This window comes from Salmo salar, chromosome 16 (assembly GCF_965601325.2).
Source record: "Salmo salar chromosome 16, fSalSal1, whole genome shotgun sequence".
NCBI lineage: Eukaryota > Metazoa > Chordata > Actinopteri > Salmoniformes > Salmonidae > Salmo > Salmo salar.
The window spans coordinates 6249263-6265055 of NC_138306.1; positions in this window are offsets into that span (position 1 = coordinate 6249263).

The window sequence follows — 15793 nt, forward strand, 5'->3', positions numbered from 1 at the left end:
CAGCTGACTGCTCTGAGGTACCAGCGAAAGTTGCACCAATTCATGCTGAACATCAACAACATAGCCAAACAGGTTATTGGATATTACAAGGTGAGAACTTGTATCATATTAAACCCAACACCAAGTATTGTTTTCGATGTGATACAATTACATAATGTCAAGATAGGTATGCCTACTGTATTTGAGATGGACACATTAGATGGCATCTATAACACTATATTCCATTAACACACGCTATTAGGCAATAGCCTTTTTCTTTACTGCTCTTTTTTTGTTATGATAATGTATACAGAGTGACTCAGGAGCTTCTGGAGTCTGCCTGTCCCAGCTATCTGAACAAGGTCCAACTGATGCACTGGACGGACTACAGGACCAGGAGGAGCATGGCCTGGTACCAGAGGTAAGCCACTGCAACATTCTAACTCTACTGATGATTACATCTTCTGTCATTTTACCTGAATGGCAAAACTTGGCCTTTTCCAGAGCACGTCATTTACTCATTGTGACTGAGGGGATTCAGTCAGTATTGATCATCAGACCTATTATATGTAGCATACTAACATTGCTTTGGCTTGCCCATGTCAGACAACCCTAAGTTGGAGAATTTTGATTTTTTTCAAACACCTGAAACAGCTTTTTCCTTCCATCTAAATCCATAATCATTATGCCTAATTATATGTAGAAAATATGTATATTTTACTGCACATCTAATATACCTTTAGAGCTGTCTGTATCCTCTTGACTAGTGGTGAAAGAAACTAAATATGGTTCTCTGCATCTCTGCTAAAATCTGGGTAACAGATTGAAAGGAATGTGAGTCTTATTCTGTGCATTTAGTAATTGCTTGCTTTTCTAAAGTCGACCAACCTTGCCAGCAGGCATGCCAGATAAAGTATTTAGACAAGCTAGCTACTCTAACTTGACGTTTTTTTGTTGTTGTATTTGTGCTGATGCCAGGAATGGTTTGGATCCCTTTCAGATGGTTAAGCATTGCACTTCTACTACCATTACTGTATCTCATTTCCACCTTACAAAATATTCATTTCGCCACCTTCTCATTTAATTTCTCAAAGTATTGCCATACAGGACTTCGCTGCTGTTGCTTGCCTTTCCCTGACATTTTTGCAACTGTTAATGATGATGATGATGTAGTGGTGGAGAGTCAACTCCAAAATAATTGATTCCTCGATTCCTTGCACACCGACTCCTGGTGTCGACTCCCATTTCTGAGCGTCAAGAGTCGATTCCTAAGATTCAGTATTTTTGTAACGTAGGAGATTGATTAGTTGCCGTAATTCTTACAACACAAAAACTTGGATCTTTCATAGCGAGGGACAGAGAGAGAGGGTAGGGGCACAGTGTAGGCAGGTCGGCTAGGCAGACAGTCAGAACAGTGCACTAGGCCTATCTATTGGCAATCAAAAGCTGTATCTCGGCCTCCCGAGTGGCACATGCGACCGGGAGACCCATGAGGCGGCACACTATTGGCCAGCGTCATCTGGGTTAGGGGAGGGTTTGGCCGGCATGTCCTTGTTCCATCGCGCTTTAGCGACTCCTGTGGCAGGCCGGGCGCATGCACGCTGACACAGTCGCCAGTTGTACGGTGTTTTTTCTGACACATTGATGCGGCTGGCTTCCGGGTTAAACAAGCAGTGTGTCAAGAAGCAGTGCGGCTTGGTAGGGTCGTTTTTCGGAGGACGCATGTCTCTCGACCTTCGCCTGTCCTGAGTCCGTACGGGAGTTGCAGCGATAGGACAAGACTGTAACTACCAATTGGGGAGAAAGAAGGTGTAAAATGTATAAAAGCCAAACATTTATTCTGTATCTTGCAGTAGAATGCTGTATCTCGCAATTTATTGGCTTGCAATGTCTCGCAACTTCAGTAAAGCAGGGCCTATCATCAATGAATAGGCTAGGATATTCTACACGCAACAGACCGAAGACTGAACTGAGACTGAACCGAAGACTAATTGTTATAAAACGGCTAGAAGTGTAGCTCACTGTTTCAGTGTTGTTGTCAACGGGAAGAGATCGGTAGGTACTCCGTTAGCTTTTTCAAGTGGAAAGGGCCCATAGTTTAGAGTGTTGCTGACACTGTAATGGTATTCTGGAGAGGTGCCATTCACTAAAACAAAGTGAAACCTAAGGCACAATCAGGCCTTTTCACCTGGCTGTGAGTGATTCTACTGGAGATGTAGCTGGTCGCACTTCTCATTGATACCTTAGCCTGGAGTGAGGAAGGGAGAGGGAGAGAGAGAGAGGTTTGGAAGGAGGGAGAGAGTGGAGGGAGAGAGAAGAGGGAAGTATGGATGGAGGTAGGGTAGGGTAGGGTAGGAGGAAGAGAGTGTTAGAGACTAAAGGAAGAAGAGAGAGACTGAAGGAGGGAGAGAGAGAGAGAGAGAGAGAGAGAGGGGGGGGGGGGGGGGGAGGGAGAGAAGGCCATTCTGATTAGGCCCAGAGCACAAAGATGACCGAAATGGTTGTGCTGTGACAAGAGAAAATATAGATTTATCACCTGCACTTTCGTGTCAGCTGATTTGATTTCAGTTTTTTTGGGGAGGAAGCGAGACTTGAGTCCAAACAAAAGATGATTGCTGATAAACAATAGGATTTTGGGTAGGATTTGTCTCCCCACAGCAAACTCAATGTCATCTGCTATGTTTGAGGAGAAACAAGGGAGAAACAATCTCATCCAGTTAGTCTGCTGAGAGACATACAGTATCAGATAATCTTCACCTCTGTGTGTTGTAAGACACTGGTGTTTCATTGGTCACGTCCATTGGGGATGGACACTTCGATTGGCTGTCTTTCTGATGTCTATTTGGACCCTGGTTGCTTATCTAGACAGCTTAACTGTGTTGTCTGTCAGTTCCTTGCAGTCTGCTTCTAACAGACTATAGGTCGGCATTTAGGGGTGTTTTCTCTACCTGACATGGTCGGTTGTGGTGGTCAGTCGTCCAGAGTGAGCACGGTGTAACTGTTTACTCTAGCTCCTGGCCGTATTTCCTACTTCCTGTATCATTTGACTAATGCGCACAACTGACTTTTAGTGGAGCAGCTAAAACAAACTTCTTCATGGCTTTATTTAGATTGTAGTACTGCAGGGAAGGCCAAGATAATGGTGTTTTTATAGCTCTGTAGACCTGTATAAATACCTATATGTGAGATGTGGTTGGTTCATCAAGTCTTTTTTGTTTAAGAGATACCAAAAAGTATGCCTCAAGTATGTCTCAGTAGTTGATTATTCAGGTTGTGGTGTCTTTTAACATGCTGCTTTTGTGGGTTAACTGAAATCTTTCATCTGTTCAGTTTTTTCTTGTAATTTAGGTTTATTGGAGCAATGAAATTCTTAATATTTCTTTCCTTGTTAGATTGGCTAACCTTCTGTTATTCTAAAGCTTTGACGCTTGTGGCCTTCTCATTAAAATAAGTAGAGATTGAGATGATTTCTGGGTATGGCTAAGGAGCTGGATCTCACCACCGAGGTCCTGAGAGGGTACTTGCTGCACACACACACACACACACACACACACACACACACACACACTCACACACACACACACACACACACACACACACACACACGGAGAGAGAGACACACACAGACACACACACACACCGCCAGAAACACGCACTGTTGTGTTTGGCGATGTGTGTGTTGACTCTGTATCCAGTCTCCCTCCTCCGCGGTGCATAGTGTGTGTATGTGTGTGCGTGCGTGTGTTGACTCTTCTCGGCGGTGCAGTAGATCTAGAGGTGTGTTGTTTTAGGCAGAGGATGTGAACCAGGAAGCTGTTCCCCTAAAAGCCACCGGGGTCGCGAAGAGAGTTGTGCTGGGTAAAACTCTGGCTTTTTTGAAAGGCTCTTTAAAGCAGTTGTTAGTTAGTTAGTTAGTTTGAGCTGTGGATGGTTGAAGTATAGCTTATGTCCTGATCTTAGGTGAATCACACTAGATGACCCCTAAGAACTACACTTTAAATCCACTTTGATGTAGAATAAACTTTGCTGGCTCATCAACATGTGAGCATGTTTGTGTGCACATCTGTGTCGATTGTGTCTGTGATAGTGAACCTCAAAGCACAACAGATTTGCTCTCAGACGAGTGACCCAGATTTCAGGTACTCTGAGGCCCGAGCGCCCTCCGCCCAATGACGGGAGCGATACACCATTATACCACTCACTCAAACAGCACGGGAGACCTCGGCGCTCTTCACACCGTAATGAGTGCAGCCTGGAGCCTGCCTCTCCACTGAACCTGGGTGGCGTAGAATAGATCAGAGCTCAACACCCATGGCTGCAGCATCTGGTAAAGAAGTCCAATAAACAGTTTAAAGCCATAACATACTGTAAGCACGTCAAAAGAAGCCAGGCAGTTGATGAGATGAACAGGTTGAGAAAAGGCATTTTAAGAGACTTTTTTATAGGGCCAGGGAGATTTTTTTTTTTTTTACAGAAACACACACAGCTGTGTCCGATGATTTTACCCCTCTGTCACGAAAGGCTCTACCCCATAGAAGGGCTCTCGTGAGACTGAGTATTTAGCTCTCTGTATCTTTATGATGAGTAGATCGCTTTGTAAGTGACTCGATTCATCCACAAAATGGCTGCCGTGGTTGACTGTTTAAAAGCCCCAGACCCCCACCCTTCAAGTCTCACAGCTGGGGGGGGGGGGGGGGGTTCTGTTAGTCATTGACCTGGTGGGTCTCTTACCGTCACAGAAACCTACACACGCTTACGTTATCCCGTGGCTTAATCTCCAGCTGTTACAGGACGATTACGAAAGTCCTGATTCAGGACACATGCACGCACACAGCTGGCTGCTTATCATCAAGGCTGTGTACGCAGTGTGACAGGAGTATGTAATCAGGGGCCGTATCCACATAAGGGTCTCAGAGTAGAACATTGGTCATAAGTGATAAGAATAGAGACATTCTACTCTTACTCTTGTGGGTAAAAATAAAAGCAATGAAGCATGAAGCCTCTTTAGTCATATGAGCCCAACCTAGTAGACAGATATTTAGGAGACCTCCTGAGCTGTCCTAACCAGTTAAAAGTTACCAGCAGGTGTGTTGATTATAGAAAAAGGCAGCGAGTCAGTGGTATGCTTTGGAGTTGAAAGAATATTTGAATATTTCTATATAATGTAGACCTACAGTACATGCTCCACTATCTCTTGTGCTTTTGCCAATGATTTCACATGAGGCATATTTTTCTTTCAATTATTTCATTAACCTACATCATGTAATTTCAAATTATCCCTAAATTGGGCATGACTATAAGCTGGCAGCATCTAGGACCTATGTGTTTGATGATTAATGATAGATCTTTCAAACTTTTTATGAAACAATAATTGTAAGTAACTTGATGCCTACTGTGCCAAAAGCGAGTTATTGAACGGGAATGACAAGTTTGTTGATATAACAGTGATATTATCAAAATTACCATTCATACTGTAATAGCCTATGCCTATTACATTATTCAAAATATCAGAATTTGTTCAAAAAGGCCAACATATTAGGCAAGAATTAAGAGTAGGCAAAGTGATCGTGTCATGCTAAAATTCTATCACAATTTTACCATTGCAACATTTGATGTACAGTCACATTCATTGTGGTTTTCTGAAGCTCTATAGACTTCACAGCTGGCAAAGCCTCATCGCGATTGCGTATTCCCCATCGTTTGCAGCAATGTCAATGAGCGTCATCACTAGCTTTACTTTGCGGTACCTCAAACTGCCTTAAGACAGGTTTTAACAGGATCCCTAGGACCTTTTCTGAGACGCTTTGTGGATATGAGCCTTAGGGCTAGATGTGGCCAGGTCTGCCTGCTGGGGAGTTTTGCCTGTGGGACAATTCTCTCCCGCAAACTAAGCCCTCATGACCAGTGTCAGCACTGTTGAATTACATGAAATTAGGTCGAAATACCATCAAAAGAAATGTCTCCTCTGTACTGTATCATCATTTAGTTCAGCTCCAATCAGCAGCACCCAGTCTGACAGCCTCTCTGTTCAGACGGAGGATTAAATCCTAATAAGTGAGGGAAAAGGAAGCCGTTAGATGCAGAGAGACAGGTGTACAGTTAAAGCCTGTACAGTATAGTAAAGTACAGTACATTATGGATATGTTGAAGGGAGAGATAAGCCAAGGTAATATGCCAGGTGCACTGGGTATTAGTTCATCAAGCTTGACGTTGGGCACTGCACTGTACTCTTGCCAAGGGGAAAGCCAGAGGGAGAAAAACAAGGGATCAAAAACAATACCCGCTTTCTACTTCATGTTGAAGGGTAGATAACCCTCCTCAAAAACCTCTTCAACACATCTGCTGAATTAAAAGACATGGAAACAACATCACACTTTGTTTTCATAGGCTTTCAGTTACCCTGGCACAGTATCAGAGGAAAAACTTAGAGAAAGGCTATCTGACTTCATCCAAGTCTGAGCAAGAGGGTTTTGAAGATGTCAGAACCTCTTGTGAGGCACACAGGTTAGGTTACTCTGTGTTTACTTTGAAGTGAAAGAGACTCCTCCTTAACTGTCTGACAAAGTGTTTCCTCGTCAGCTGCTTCAGTTCTCTCTCTTCAGGAAGTTTCATGCGACCCCGTCGAGAAAGACATGCGGTTTCAAATACACTCATCCCACTCAAACAGACAGCTTCACAGACGTCTGCCTTGCCCTGTCTGAATTCCATAAATCCCTCCTAATGAATGTGCATAGCCCTATTATTTGTCCTTTGAAAGAATCCTTCTAGTCTTCTAGTCAAATCCCATTGTGAAGAGGAGAAAGACGTGAGTCTGAACAATAACAGTGGGGGGGGGGGGGATCTTATATGGGAGGTTTGACAGATCTTCATCGATGGTAAAATGCGTGCGGGTGCCTGTGCGTGAGTGTGGGCGATTCCTCAATCACAACTCACTACTGACAGCTCTGTGTTGTCTGGCCTTGTAGGAGGAAATGAATAGTGACAAGCTTTGTGTGTGTTCTTATTGGAATTTTATTAAACAGAATAGAGCTGCTTAATTTCACCACCCCCCCTCTCTTTAGTTTGACTGCAATAGAGAGGGGACAGGAGCTGTGATGGGTTTGATTTTAAATTAGGTACATTTGGTAGAGTCTGAGGGGATGGTTGAGATTATAAATATTCACTCTGAGGAAACATGAGGTTACATCGTCTCATAGATAAACGCCATTGTCTTTTTGATCATAATTGTTGCAACACTCCTGTAAAGACAGGAGGAAGGAGGAAGACTACCTTTCACTGGTTATCAACCAGCTCCAAGTAGCTGATTAGTTGTCCGGGATTGGAAGAGACATTCAGCAACAAAATGCAATTGTCTTTTCAAATGTAACCTGTGGATCTCTTCTGGTAAAGTGTGTCCATCAGAGGAATTAGTATGTTTGGTCCATCATGTGTGCGTTTGTGTGTGTGCTAACATACACAGTCAGTGTAGGCTATCCCACTGGGCACAGATGTCAATTCAACGTCTGTTCCACATCGGTTCAATGTCATTTCATGGAAACAACGTTGATTCAACCAGTGTGCGCCCAGTAGGATGTGTTTGTCTGTATTTATTTTGTTATTCTGCATGTGCGGGCTTGAGTGTGTTTTCTCTCTGGACGGTCAGTGTTTCTCTACTCCATTTCTCCCTAATTGACCTCCACCATGTTTGTGTGCGTGTGTTTGTCTGTGTATGTGTGCTGAGTCATCATAGTGAGGTCAAAGCCTCTCTGTTGGTACCAGCCCTCTGCCAACAGACAGCTAGGCCAAACTCTGATTGGATCAGATAAGATAATAGCCAATCAGATCCAATCTATTTTATTGCGTCAATGCTGCCTCCAGCATTGAGATTATATTGTTCATTTAAGTGTGTGTAATGTGGTTCCTATTATATGTCATTTGTTTAGGTAATTGTTGTACCTGGAGCCAAGCCACTCTGTATGAATCTGTTTTGAATGTGGTAGGTAAGTGGGGTGGTAGGGTGACTACAGTCTTTCTCCAGCAGATGGCAGAATACACATTCTGTGTAGGGGAAAAACCCCAGTCAATGGAAGGTACAGGTGTTGGCAAATTTGGTATTGTGAGGCTGGCGATTGTAGAGAGGGAGACAGATAGCATTCTAGGATTTGAGTTGATATTGTGGATTGAATTGTTCTGGGACTGTCTGCACATTTTACAGCTGGTACATTTTTTCCATGTATATGTTTATTACTGGTTCAGCTCAAATATAAACTGATTGCATTCTATATGGCAGCACATGGAATGGTCTCTACTCTTTGCCAAACAGCTTAGGGTCTAGATATTGTGTGTTACGGTGTATGTGTTTTTTTTCTGTGTATGTCAATAGAATATATACAGGACTATTTAAAAATAGTGTATCTCCCCAAGGCTTCAAAGCCCATGTGAAGTGTACTGCTCAGCTTCCCTTCCCCTCTCATCTCCCGTCTTGAGTCATCTCAGCTGTGCTCTCGGTTCTATGCACTTCCAAGAGAGCCTCCGACTTACATAAAACTCTCTCAAAGATCACAGAACCATGCTACAAACCTGTCATGTTATAGTCTACACAGAAACTGGCCAGTGATGTTCCCGAGCTGGGATTGGCTCGGTTCCCCCAAAATAACTGTTGCACAATGTTTGTTTTAAACAACATAGATTTTTCATTATAAACTGTATTGAACCAGTTGATTTTTAGTGGTGTAACTGCAATACAAGCTACCCCCTTACACTTTGAACAATTGGGAAAACGTCAAGACCCATTCCAGCCATTGTTTCCCCTTATTTGTTAGGCAGCAGTTGATTAAAGTTCCAATTGACTAGCACATTCCATGTCATTTCAGCAAGCCATGACACCCACTATCTCAGATTGTTCAGAAACTGTTTCCGTAGTTAGAAACGTATAGGATTGGCATTCCTGAAACATTATTTTGTTGAAATTTAAATTGAAGTTTTAAGCTAATTGATTGCAACCAAATTGGCCATTTTAATTGATAGGATTCAGATAATATTCAGTAAATATAGTACCCAACACCCTATTTGGACCACATTTCTTCCTACTAATGAGAAAGACATGAGGAATCCCAACGGACTCCCACGGATCCTCCACACCCCATGCCAATCCCACCCCAACAACGAGTATACAGTATCAGTTCTTTATGTTTGACAAGTAGTGGGAAGCTGCGGCTTGGAGTATTGCTTCTCAATACTATGTAATGTATTTCCTGTGAATCTGGATAGGTTTTTGTTCCCCTGTTCAGAGAAATCAGTAACTTTCATTATTTACCATAAAGTAGTGTGAAAGTACCAGGTTTTGACCACTATATGCCGCTGTTTCTACTATACCGACACACTCTTTTATCCATTTTGCTGGTCTCTTGTGTTTATTAAATAGATCACAACATTTCCTTTGCAACTTTGGGTAGAAAACCAATAGATTTGGCTCATAATGAAAATAAATTGTGTGGTCATTCTCTGTAACGACTGCCTTTAGAGAGAGTGGACCAAAACGCAGCGGAGTTAGTGTTCATGATATATTTAATGAAACGGAACACTATACAATTACAAAAAACAATACACTGACAGCCAACACTATCCTGTCAGGTGCAAACACTGTAACAAGAACAATTACCCACAAGTGAACAAACAAAACACACCCCTACTTATAGGACTCCCAATCAGAGGCAACTAGAAACACCTGCCTCCAATTGAGAGTCCAGCACCCAACCTACACATAGAAAACTACACAACACAAACCCTCTGCCACGTCCTGACCAAAACTAATACAATTACTCCCTCTGCTGGTCAGGACGTGACATCCTCACAATTCAAGCCAGTCTTCCATTAAACTAAATCAGTTGGTCCTTCTTTCAGGCTTAATCAGTGTCCAGCAAACAGCTCCTTTGTGTGTGGTTTATTCCCTTAAAAAAAGTTCTGGATTAGTTACTGTTAGACCATTCCTGGTAAACAAGCAAACTATTAGGATACAGCACATCACAGCACATCAAAATCCCAAACTCACACTGTATACATTTTGCAATTTTATTGGATTGTGTTGGGTTTAATGATAATGTCACTAATCACAATACATATAGAGCTTTTTCCTGATAATTTTATTGAAAAACATAAGACTGACATGCAATTCATTATTTTATTAGGGTTGTCACAACATTTTAGTCGCTAGCCCATTTATCTATCAATGTTTTGGGCATGTCGTGTAGGAAAGGTCTTCATATGAGAATTGCATAGAAATTGATGTACTATTTAAGGAGAGTTGGGTTGAAGCATTACGTTGCTAAGAGAAGGATAAATGGAATTGCTTTTATGGAGGACTGGATTGAACTGAGGATGACCACACAATTTAATTTCATAATGAGCCAAATCTAAGGAAATGCTAAGGAAAATTGCTAAGGAAATGTTGTGATCTGTTTAATAAACACAAGAGATCAGCGAAATGAATAAAAAAGTGACAGTATAGCAAGAACAGCGCCATTTAGTGGTCAAAGGTCGGTACTTTCACACTATTTTATCATAAATAATGCAGGCAACTTCAATTTCAAATTTCTCTGAACAGGGGGATAAAATATCACCAGATTCACAGGGAATACATTATATAGTATGGAGAAGCAATACTCCAAGCCACACCTTCATCCTACTTGTCAAACATAGAGAACTGATACTGTGTACACTCAGTTTATTAGGTACACCCATCTAGTACTGGGTCAGACCCCCACTTGCCTCCAGAACAGCCAGACTTCTTCGGGGCATTCTACAAGGTGTCAGAAACGTTCCACAGGGATGTTGGTCCATGCCGACGCGATGGCATCCCGCAGTTGCTGCAGATTGGACGGTGGTACATTCATGCTGTGAACAGCCTGTTCCATCTCATCCCAAAGATGCTCTATTAGGTTGAGGTCTGGGGACTGCGCAGGCCCTCAAGTAAACTAAAGTCGCTGTCATGTTCCAGTTCCAGTTTTTACACTCCTCATTTGTCCAGTGTTGGTGATCGCATGCCCACTGGAGCCACTTCTTCTTGTTTTTAGCTGATAAAAGTGGAACCTGGTGTGGTTGTCCGCTGCAATAGCCCATCATTGATCAACAGGTTGTGCATTCCCAGATGCCGTCCTGCACACTGCTGTTGTTCTGTGCCGTTATTTGTCTGTTTGTGGCCCGCCTGTTTGCTTGCACGATTCTTGCCATTCTCCTACGACCTCTCTCATCAATGTTAGTTAGCGGTGTGCGCCAGTAGCGTTTCAAACGGTGACGTCATTCGCTCTGAGACCTTGAAGTCGTTGTTTCCCTTGCTCTGCAAGGGTCACAGCTTTTGTGGAGCGATAGGTAATGAAGCTTCATGTGTGACTGTTATTGATGTGTTCAGAGGGTCCCTGGTTGAAGCCCATGTTAGTGCAAGGAGAGAGACGGATGAAACACTGTTACCATAACCAAGTTTACATGTGCACAGTATTCCGAATAGTAGCTTATATTCCACTTAAGGTATTATTCTGGATAAGCTGTTTACATGAGACCTTTGATATTCTGCTCACGAGTGTCCATGAATAAACAGAATAGTAACTGAAATACGGACAGTGATTGTAGGCCTATAACCTCTCACATGTACAGTAATATAATATTAACTCCTGCAGAATTATGCAATTCTTGCAGCAAAATTATACAACAAATTAAAATTTTGTCTCGGGAACAGAAGTGGACAAATATGATTTCTTTCTTTCAGCATCTTATCTTTGACACTGTTATGCAAGCAGACAGTATTTCAACCACATAAAATATGCACCCAAGATGAACTGAAGTCTTATCAGAAATGTGTTTCATCCTTTTTTCACAGCTTTTCATTTCCTTAATACCGGTCAAACTGATGACATTTGGACATTTTGCACAGGAATAATCTTTCCACTGTTTTGGAGTTATTGCGTTTTCTCCCTGGTCCCTAAACAAAAAACAGACAACTTTACCGGTGTTAACTAGATTACTAATGCATTCATATACTATCGATGTAATACACTATTCTGGTGAGCTTTATTTAGTCTTCTAGGCCAGGGTAACAAGTTACTGCTGTATGAGAGTAGAGAAGCTGCATGTATCTAACTATAGTTGACAAACAAATGGCTTACCAAATGTTGGAAATTCTAAGCAAAAACGTATCTAAATTAGGGGTTAAAGTAACCTAAGCCAGTAGAGCTAGGCTATACGGTCCAGTACGGTGTATCAGCAAAATAAACTATTATGGAATTATTATGGTGGATGGAACTGCGCAGGTATAGCCTACTTGTTTAAGTGGTTTGTTTGACAATCGGATGAAAACATGACCACACGACACCCATGAAAGGCGAAACTGAGCCTGCACAGACTGCGGAAAAAAAACAACAGTAAACGGGATAAGGTGTTGACATGCCACAGTATCGCATCTAAGATCAGTATATCCCACGCATTTTATCCGGGTTTCTCATAAATAGGATCCAAACTGTTTCGGTTTATTTTAAACAGGATATGATCTTTATATGTGTCAACTCAAAAACAGAATACTTGAGTATCACGAAAAATAACGGGATATTGGTGTGGATGTAAACAACATTGATGCTGTTGACCCGGATAACTCAGTTGGGCTCTGCCCAGCTGCTGGGTTGCTGTGGAGAAGGAGGGGGTCAAAGGTTAGGTTAGTGTGACCAGTGTGAAATGGCTAGCTAGTTAGTGGTGTACGTAAATAGCGTTTCAATCGCTGTCTTCACTTGTTCTGAGACCTTGAAGTAGTTGTTTCCCTTGTTCTGCAAGGACCATGGCTTTTGTTGTGCGATAGATAACGATGCTCCTTGGGAGGCAGTTGTTGATGTGTTCAGAGCATCACTGGTTCAAGCCCAGGTTGTGGCAAGGAGAGAGACCGAAGCGAGACTGTTACATATACTGTTTGTTGGGGTGGGATTGGCATGGGGTGTGGGAGGGGGGGATTCATCATGTCTTACTCATTGGTAGGAAGTATGGTCCAAATCGGATGTTGGGTACTATAGTTATTGAATATTATCTGAGTCCTATAAATTAAAATGGCTTATTTGGGTGCAATCGATTAGCTTAGTTTCTCAGAGATCAAATTATATTTCCATAAAATGATGTTTCAGGAATGCTGATCGTATCTGTTGCTAACTACAGAAGCAATTTCAGAACAATCTGAGATGGTGATGGTCGAAATTCTCTTTATTGTGATTTTTGAGGTGGAACGACCCACTAGTTAGTTTTTTCCGGTTCAGACCTAATGAATCCCAGGGATGATTTGTCCATGATTGTCTTCCCTCATCACTCAGTGGCCATTGAGTGCTGTTGTGCTGCTGAATCAATATCCCTGGACTATCAAGGGCTGAACACTCATATTACTGATGAGAGTGATTTGCCTGTGTGTGTGTGTGTGTGGGGGGGTGTGTGTCTGTTTGTGTGTCTGTTTGTGTGTGTGCGTGCATGTAAGTGTGTGTTCCTATGCTCCGAAGTGTGAGGAATCAGTGGTTTTGTTCTGAGAATGTGTTGGCTTTCCCTCTAAAAGTTTTCCTCTTAACAAATTACAGAAATTATCGCAGCCCGGAGGAGAAGGGCATAAAATCAATGTTTAATACCGATCTGCGGGCGATCACGTTGAAGAAGTCTCCTGCTGCCGTGCGGAGCTTTAGCATTCATTGTTTGGCTCTCTGTAATTGGCACCGCTTATAGATAGATACATTACAGATGGAAAAGAAAATAAGCATTTCTTTCTTTTTTTTGCCCATTATATTTCTCTCCTTTGTTTAATCCATCTATAACAATGTTTTCTGCTGCACTAGTTGTTCAAATGGAGTCCCCTAGACAAGTGGCGATGGGTGTCAGTTGGGAGAATTGGTCCTTCTGTCTTGTTCACATTCAGCATAATTCAGAGGGAACCGATTATTTGCTATTCCCTTTGTCTTGCTTCAGTTTATTCTAACAGTATGTTGAGGAGGGCCTGTAATTAGTTTTATTTCCTAGACTGTTCTAGCATTTGATTTCTCTCTCTCACAGCTTTTTTCTCTCTTTCTATCCCTCACTCTCTTGCATTTTAAAGCCCTTTAATGTCCATCCTTCATTCTGCTCTCCTTTTTAGTACCATTATCATCAACGTCATCATCAAATCAAATAACATTTTCTTTGTCACATGCTTCGTAGACAACAGGTGTAGACAGTGAAATGCTTCCTTATGGGTCCTTTTTCAGCAATTCAGAGTTAAAGATAAGATAATTTTTTTAAACATAGAAATAATGACACGAGGAATAAATACACAGTGAATAATGAATACAAATAAAGAGTAAAAATAACGTGGCTATATACCGGAAGTACCAGTACCGAGTCGATGTGCAGGGATACAAGGTAATTGAGGTAGATATGTACTGTGCATATACTGTAGGTAGGGGAAAAGTGACTAGGCAACAGGATAGATAATACACAGTATCAGCAGGGTGTGGGGTGAGTGTAAAAGTGTGTGTGCGTGTGCGTGTGTCATTGTAAGTATGTGTGAGTGTGTGGGTAGAGTCTAGTATGTGTGTCAGTGCAAGATAGTTAGTGCAAGAAAGGGTCAATGCAGGTAGTCCAGGTAGCCATTTGATTAGGTATTTAGCAGTCTTGTTTAGAAGTTTTATGGCTTGGGGGTAGAAGCTGTTCAGTAGAAGTGCAGTAGCAGAGAGAATAGTCTGTGACTTGGGTGGATGGAGTCGAATAATTTTTTGGGAGGCTTCCTCTGACACCGTCTGGTATAGAGGTCCTGGATGGCATGGAGCTCGGCCCCAGTGATGTACTGGGCCCCGGATGCACTACCCTCTGTAGTACCTTGCGTTTGGATGCCAGTTGCCATATCAAGCGGTGATGCAGCCAGTCAAGATGCTCTCGATGATGAAGCTATAGAACTTTTTGAGGATTTTGAGGGCCCATGCCAAATCGTTTCAGCCTCCTGAGGGGGAAGAGGTGTTGTCATGCCCTCTTCACAACTGTGTTGGTGTGTTTGAACAATGACAGATCCTTAGTGATGTGGACACCGAGGAACTTGAAGCTCTCGACCCGCTCCACTACAGCCTTGTTGATGTGAATAGGGGCATCCTCGGCCCTCCGTTTCCCGTAGTCCATGATCAGCTCCTTTGTCTTACTGACGTTGAGGGAGAGGTTGTTGTCCTGGCAGGTCTCCTCCCTATGGGCTGTCTCATCGTTGTCGGTGATCAGGCCAACCAGCGTTGTGTCGTCGGCAAACATAATGATGGTGTTGGAGTCGTGTGCGGCCATGCAGTCATGGGTGAACAGGAAGTACAGGAGGGGACTAAGCAGGCACCCCTGAGGGGCCCCTGTGTTGAGCGTCAGCGTGGCGGATGTGTTGTTGCCTACCCTCACCAACCGGGGTGGCATATCAGGAAGTCCAGGATCCAGTTGCAGAGGGAGGTGTTCAGTCCCAGGGACCTTAGCTTATTGATGAGCTTCGAGTTCACTATGGTGTTGGACACTGAGCTGTAGTCAATGAACAGCATTCTCACGTAGGTGTTCCTTTTGTCGAAGTGGTAAAGGGCAGTGTGGAGTGCGATTGAGCTCACATCATCTGTGGAAATGGAGTGGGTCCAGGGTGTCTGGGATGTTGGTGTTGATGTGAGCCATGACCAGCCTTTCAAAGAATTTCATAGCTACAGATGTGAGTGCTGTGGTATTACAGACTGGATCAGTGAGAGGTTGAAAATGTCAGTGAAGACACTTGCCAGCTGGTCAGCGTATGCTCTGACTATGCGTCCCGGTAATATGTCTGGCCCTGCGGCCTTGTGAA